This window comes from Dermacentor silvarum, chromosome 10, assembly GCF_013339745.2.
Source record: "Dermacentor silvarum isolate Dsil-2018 chromosome 10, BIME_Dsil_1.4, whole genome shotgun sequence".
NCBI lineage: Eukaryota > Metazoa > Arthropoda > Arachnida > Ixodida > Ixodidae > Dermacentor > Dermacentor silvarum.
Window position 1 is genome coordinate 155,417,662 of NC_051163.1, and position 8,163 is coordinate 155,425,824.

Below are 8,163 nucleotides of genomic sequence, written 5' to 3' on the forward strand. Positions count from 1 at the left end.
AAATAAGGCTCTTGTATGGTCAGTGCAAAAGGAAGACTTTGGTTATTAGTTTGTTCTGTAAAGGACTATGTGATATAAGAGGTTATGCTTGTCCAGGAAAGCGGTTGTTTTGGTATTACAATAGGAACACCAGATGTTCTGCGCTTCTCATGTTTTGATAAGGAGACCTTCACTAATATTTCGATTGTTACTTGTGCATAGGCTGTGATAAAGGGCACAAGATTAAATTAGAATGTTGACATGGTCACAACGGGTGAAAGTGCAAATATGGTGTGTGCACGAAGTTTGATATGTAGACAGAAAATATCTTCAATTGCTAACAGTAACAAATGTTTTCTGCACTGTATTATGTGTATTGTTCTTGCGTTATTGTTATCAAGTAACAATAACTTAGTATAACTTAGCATAACGACTTTGCAGTTTCATTAGGCTGACGATAGCACAAGAGGCAGCACAAACGCTGCACTCCACGTTTTCTCTTTAATTTTTATAATACAGAACTTTTTCAAAAATATGCTCGTATTTCAGACACCTGGTCATTAAGCAATCACATATACAATTATTGAGCAAATCGGAAAGCTCTGCTTTGTTTGATCTTTTCTGACATGACCCTCAAAAACTATAGAACAAACAAAAGGCTCATCATTATCATTGACATCTGTTTTTATTTTGGCATTTCGTAAGTACAGTTTTGTTTTCATTGTGGAGGATCCAGATATTCCTCTCGAACAACTGCCGAGGAAGACAAATCGTAGCTGAAACACCTCTACTGCTGCGACTACGAAACTGGAAATATATTTTGTATGAAAACACATCACGGTGCATACAGGTGAGGGTCCATTTCAGCGCCATTTGTGCCCTCGGAGCTTCTCACCAACGTCCAAGCTCAACCAGCACCTATGCATCCAAACAGACAATAAGCCATTTCAGTGCCCTTCATGCCCTCAGAGTTTCTCGCAAAATGGTTAGTCTGAGGAGACATCTGATCATCCATGTAGGCAAACGTCCATTTCAGTCCTCATGCGCCGAAAGGCGACGAAGTATCACTTGCACTCAGGCCAGCGACCATATCGTTGCACTCTCCGTTCCAAGTCCTTTGTGCAGACCGATCGCCTAAAGAAACACATGAAAACATGTCACCATGAGGCCACTGAGTAGGTCATCAGCCATGCAAGTGTGCATTATGAATCTACATAACTGCACAGTGTGCTGAATGGCATTCTGGAGCATCAGGAAGTAGGCATAGCTATAAGTTCTTAAATATTGAACTGCCAAGCGATGTTTCAGGATGTTCTGGCATAATCTAAGTCGCAGAGACATACATTTGTTTTAGTGACACTGTTAGCATTACACTAACCATATTCATGCGGTATGCCTTCATGTGAAGGCATTACAAATAATCAATTATACGTCAACTATGCTTTCAAAACACTTTGTTTACAGTAAAAAGAGCTGTGATAAATTCTAAATGCTAACCCAATTATCGGGACTTGTAGATGTTCTCCAAATATCCCCAGTAACGGAGAAGGCAGGGAAATAGTGTCACATGTGTCGCACTTGTGCAAGCTTTCCAAGCAGCAATATCGGTTGTCGGCATGTGTTTATGTTCATGAACTTGAAATACTAGCTGTGTGTCGATCCCCATTTTCGTACTATGACAGTAATATATCTGTTATGAAATAAAGCTTGTGAACACTTGAACACCAGAACACCCAGTGACCTATTTAGACATTGCAAAGAGAACAAATAGCTCCTGCTGTCACGAATTACAGCGTTCTGGAGACAGGACACCAAATGTAGGATAGAAAAACACAACATGAGACATGTAAGGCTCCAGCAACACAGGAATACTACAAACAATAACACTGTACGGTCTAACCCAGATATATCGAACTCAAAGGAGATCACAGTATAGCTCGATAGTATGTATGAATATTTCAAAATACTAAATATGCTCGTCTGAAACCTCCACACGTCTGGGACAATTTCCAACAGCGTGAAGAGCTGGAATTTGCTGATTTGTTTCTACAAGGCCGTGTCATAAGCCCAGAAGTTTACTTCTTTCTTGCACGCAAATGTTGCTTGAGCTGCGGAGTAGTCTACTGATCACACTGCGAACGCTAAAGGCCCATGTGGCCTGAATGAGAGACTGCGATGCACCTCATGCGCATTGATGTGACTGCTGCACATTTTTATTCAAGATAATGTTGAACTGTGGACGCAGTGTGGAAGCAGCTAGCCTGTATGGGTATGCACCGTGCCAGGTTGCGTTTGCTACGGTGCAGGCCAATTTCAATCCCACTCCCCAATACTGTGCACTTAGTGCAGTAATGCAAGATTGTCTTTCTGTATATACAGACGTTTGCACAAGAAATAAGTGCACTCCCAGAAGATATATTGCATGACGTAGTGCAGTTCAAGTCATTTGCTTATCCTCTTTTTCTTTTTCTACTGCTCAGACACATCTCAAACAACTTCGTCTCTGGAGCCCCCTATTGCTAGGTGCATAGAAAAATGAAATGCCTCAGAACTTCTTTTTATGACTGTGCATTGAACCTACAGACATCTGCCTCTGATTTCTGTGCACATTTTTTTAAAAGTAAATAATGATTATCCAAAAGAGGTAAGGTGCCTTGGATAACTTTACACATTTCGAAACATATAATGCCATGTTCTGTGAATGCGACTGTAACATTTTATAGTCAACTGCTGGTGGCGTACTTGCACTTGAGCATGACATTTTCTTCAATAAAGCTTACTCATCCTCTACACTGCTTGTCTTTGTATTTAGTGCACTGCAATTTTTAACTATTTGTTGCATTTCAAATCAGAAATCATCATTTAACCATTCTGCACACAATATGGAGGTATGGTAGCAAACCAAGGCCAGGATATATCACATGTAATGAATGGAAGTTAGGGATTTCAGGAAAATGGCCATTTTGCATGCTGGCACAGCCATAAATTGTGGCTATGAGGTGCCAGCTCCAGGTCACACAGTGCAGTGACAGCTCTGAATACACTATGTACTTTGGGACGTCATTGTGCTCATCTGCACTTTCAGAGTACCAGTTCCTGTGCACAGTAGATGTTTGGTGAAACGGTAGCTTGCACCTGCATTTGAGACCCAACGAATAACCAAATTTCTGCCTGTTTTCAAGTATATGTTTGCCCAATGTAGAAGCTGCTGCAGGGTGTCAGAATCTCATACACGGCTTAGCAGGGCACACAGCATCTGGCACGTAGAATTGTCACAGGTCATGTTTTGGCTGCAAGTTCAGTTTACTCGCTTGCAAAGGGAGAACCAAACTTGTTAGATGCGAAGTAGACAACCGGTACACCTGCACGCTCTTTGTGCGACATAATGCATTTGTATTGGGTTACCGTGAGCTTCGCTCTATAGATTTCTTAAAATTTTGTTCAGCGACAGTCTTTTGCTTCTGAAACTCACTCAGAATAACTTCCAGCAAGCCGGGCAGGAAGAACTCTGGAAAATCAGCGGATGCTAATTATTGCATTTGTGATGTGAAGCTTTGTGCAGTCTGATGAGGGCATGGACAAACAAGGGTGTTCCTCAAAGCCCTATTGTAGCACAAACCACGGGTTTAGAGCAACATGATGTACGATGATTCTTTGACTGCAGGGTATAAGTCTAGCAGGTGTGGCCATGGTTAAGTACCAGGCGACGTCAAGAAAATGTAACTACTTATGGCCTGGTGAAGCAGAGGCTGTGGAAATTGATGGAAAGCCTGTTAAAGATGTGGTTGACCCTGTTGCTAGCTTTATCAGGCATAGCGTGAAATAGGACAAAGAAGTTGTCAACGTATTGTATGATTTTAACATATAGATACCATGCTAAGATTCTCTGGCATAGCACACTAACAGAAGGCGATTTAGTATGCCAGCTATCCACGACTAAATACATATGCCTTCTTTCTGAGGGAATGAAATCAATCAAATAGGTTATAGTTTATGAGAACTGCAACTTGAAATTGGGAGAGAAGTACTTTAGAAGGCACTGTTCTTTACTCCTTGTCACAGACACTGTCCGACACTTCATTAGTTACTGTGTGTGTATGCTGTGTGTGCTTGGTATGAATGTGTCATTTCATATGTCACCCTCGTCATCTTGAGCAGCATATGCTAGGCGTCTCCAGCTTCAATTTCAGGATGTTTCTCTCTGATGCACATTAAATCATATACGAACTTTACGAGTAGCTACCTGTCTTGCCTCGATTTCAATATAGTGCACCCGCTTCGGAATGTCCGCCGCCGTTGTGCTGTAATCTTGTCATCATTGCCCATATCTATATCGTCGCCGTTTTCATCATGCTGCATCACTTCCATCAGATTATCATTGTATGGTCGTTTTGCGTTGGTATACAGGTGCTCGCATCATACAAAATTGCCTGCCTTACACAGACAGGTTGCGCAACCTAATGTTTGCAGAACTACAAATTAGTGTTTTCACCGATGCCCTTTTTAATGTTTGTATAGCCTCGCATTTAGTGGATTCATTGAAAAACTTTACTAAGCTATGAAAATGCTGCTGCGCTACCCCAAAGTGTGCTGTTGGGAGTCTTTAGTCCAGGTCCCTAGCAGCCCTGGGTTGCTTGGTGCTGTTTTAATTTACCAATATGTACATCACAGGGTTTTTGCCACTGGCTGACGAACGTGTTACCACATGCATCGCAGGAACAGTCGTACCATTACAGGGGCCAAACAAATAAGGAATGCCAGAGCCCATCGAGACCAAAGCGACACACTCGCAGTGTCGCATTATACTTTTTTTTTAGTGGACGGGGCCGGGGGTGCAGGTGAATGAAGCTTTATGTGCCTGACAAAACAATGTGTTGCGTTTGCGCTAACATGTGCGCTGCTCACAATGGTTGTAGGTGCACAAAGTTTGGCTCTCATATGCGTTGCACGGTTTTGCATGCCTAAAGCAAGAGGTATAGTTCAAAAAACTGCTTCACACAAGGCGCTTTTTCGTCGTGAAAACATATTTAACATAATAAATGTTGAACGCCAACATCACAACGACCACGTGCTTGAATACACAGTATGGTGTTACTGATGATGTTAAGGTTTTGAATAAAGCAGATAGAAATGCTCATGAAGACAGTAGAGGCTGATTATATATACCTGAACCAGAAAGGCTGTTGCCGATAGTGACGCCTTTCGCCCACTTTTTTTTTACCTTTCACTTCTTGTAGGAAGCACAGGTCTTGTGAATTCCAGAGTCGGAGACTCAGCGGTAACACTGTAGTCCGTACTTTTTTGTGGTTCTTGAACTTCTGAAAAGTGAGACAAAAAACCAGCAAGACAAAATAAGGGCAGATACAGCTTCGGTAACTTTCTACATAGCTTTGTGAAATTATCTACAGCACTCCATGGGCTATTTTATAACTACTTCTTAAACCAAACTGCCTGCACAGCAACTATGCTACAGAATGAGCAGAGATAATTTAAGCAGGTTTGCAGCTTTCAAGGGTTAACACCTGATTTCTCCACGAAAAGGGTTCTTGAAGTTCATTGAAGACCACACGAATGCAAAGTACAGTGTTCACATGCACTTCGTTTAGTAATATTTGGCTTCCATAACTGAAAAGAGTTTTTTTCACCAGGTACTTCGGCATCTTCTAAGCAAATCTGTGCCATGTGCGCTGCAGTGCTGTATATTTTCTTGCACAGCATGGGGTCACTATGTTATATGGAAAATGTTAAATTTGGCACCTTTATTGTTATTTTCAAAGCTTGTCTGCTTGTGTCTCGCAACATACAAAAGCTGGATTATTAATTCCTGCTATATTCAATACAAACTGCATTAAATGATATGAAGCCTTATCACTTTTGAGTGCTAGAAGTTTAAAAAATAACTAACCGAAAAACTTCATCTACTGAAGAAAAGGCTGATACATTCGATTCATAATTTAGGTTGCGTGACGTACTGCGAGCGCATTGCATGAATTCGACAGGAAGTCTCAGGCCGGTCTAAGATGCAAAAATTAATGATCACGCGTAACAAATAAAATGCCCGATGTGTGTGGTTCCGTACAGTGCAGACTGGTAGAGCCTGCATTCACAGAAGTTTAACGTCTGATACGAAGTCAATGTCACACATCGAAACGAGTAGAAACTAAATTATACGTGCTTATATTATTATTATTCCGGCGCAGGTACACAATATTTCAACCCTAAGCCACACGGAACAAGTTCTCGGCGCATGCTCGATGCCGAAGTCAGCCCATGCCAGATCACAAAGCGGTCCGGACGCCCAAAGTGGTAGCAAGAAAAAAAAAAGCATGAAAGTCGGCTGACCGTAGAACATTTCCTTGTGGTTGGGCATCAAAATAAAAGCAGCGTTCTTACAAATCAAAACGGAATGTCCAACACGTACAGATAGAATCACACTTGTCTAGAGCAGTCGAGCGGCCGGCCGCGGACTGCAGAAGCGCCGCTTACCGGCACTCGCTGGGTTCGAGATATGTTGGATGCAAGCGCCAAAAGCCTGCATGCGGCATGGCTTCTCGCGGCCATTTCTGTTATCGGCCTGTAGATTTTTTCACGAACGTGGGTGGGCGGGATCTGCGCTTATTCGCTGCCTGCTTCGTCGCGTGCAGCCGGCGCCGCAGCTGATAACATAGCAAAAAATGCATTTTACTTCGCGTCCGTCGTCCTTTTCGTCTATCACTTCATGTGCCAATTGGCGTTGACGTCACCATTCACCGAGACACCGATGAATCATTGCCATTTTTTATATTGAATCATGTGTAGTTCTCAGAACCAGTGCACGCATTCCGTTGCACATCCACGCTTATCACGGACAGCGGTCGTTCCACAAGCGACAGCAAGCAAAAACAAAACAAAAAAGAAGAAGAAAAAGAAAGTACGATAACTGACTATCTCTTATGATCAAATTTACAGGCTGACATCGCAGATAGGCCGCAAGTTCACATGCCGCGTGCAGGCTTTTGGCGCTTGCATCCAACTTATCTCGAACCCAGCGACTGCCGGTACGCGGCGCTGTTGCAGCCTGCAGCCGGCCGCTCGACTGCTCTAGACAAGTGTGATTCTATCTGTACGAATCTACGATTGAATGCCGCTATGGTTCCCGAATTAAACGCAAGGGTGCTATGAATCAGAGCCAGAGTGTGTATTCTACGCGCGAGAATAAATGACCAACGGCGCGATTATATCCGCGTCAAGAGCATTCATATTACCTTATGAAAACGCCCCTGCTCTGACTTCTAATACACTCAATACCACTACTACTACTAATAATCTAATACACTCAATACTAATTCCTGACTCCGAACTACGCATTTCCACGCACGAAACTGCAAATTCCGATTAGGGCATACATACCTGGTGGGAAGATGAACAGCTAAGCAAAAACCTTGCCGCTACGGCTGAGGGGGCTACAACAAAGAAACGCAGCACAAAACGCACTGTCAACGTGTTCTTCAACATAAGCACCACAACTCTTGCACTTGCGAAAGAAACGAGAGGCGGTTTTCCGCGCCCAATTTTGGCCCAACTGAGGTCGAAGGAAGGAGACGGGAGGAGAAACGTCGCAGCCAGCGTTGCCAGATTGGACAGTAGGGACGACACCAGAAACTCGCTAAAATTTCCCCAGATTTCACCAGAAATTAAAATTGCCGAAAAATTACTAAAAATCATCATTTCTTGTGAATAAACAAACACTCGCGAAAGTTTTTTAATTTTTTTTTTTTTTTTGTTGCAACTTTAGCGAGTGTTTGTTTATTCGCAAGAAATGTGCGCGTAAAGTGGGCGCGTCGAACTCTGGACTACAAAATGAACATTCGTCAAGTACTCACTTTATTATTTAGAAATTTAGTCATGATGAGGAGCCTTTAATCATCACTTGGAGCATCGTAGATGTCTGAACGAAACCTGCTTAGCATATCGTCTGTGACAGCAAACTTCACGCAACAGCCGTCTCTGGAGGCACACGCTGTGCGAATTCGTACAATGGAACCCAAAGTTTTCAGTGACATCTTGTTTCTGTACTTTGTCTTCACACAAGTGACCTGACTGAAGACACGGTCCACCACTAGTGCATTTGACACTGGGCACGAGAGGCATGCCAGCGAATACAATGCAAGTTCCTTGTAGGGCTTTTCACCCATGGCATTTTCA

The 8,163-nt window shown here is 42.8% G+C and overlaps 1 long non-coding RNA gene across 1 annotated transcript; it reads right to left on the minus strand.

Moving 5' to 3' along the window:
• Positions 1–645: 645 nt before the first annotated feature.
• LOC119431112 (uncharacterized) lies at positions 646–7,575 on the minus strand. The gene is made up of 3 exons (XR_005187985.2): positions 7,369–7,575; positions 5,146–5,297; positions 646–1,113 (listed from the first exon to the last, which is right to left on the minus strand). It is a non-coding gene; the product is annotated as an uncharacterized LOC119431112 (long non-coding RNA).
• Positions 7,576–8,163: the final 588 nt, after the last annotated feature.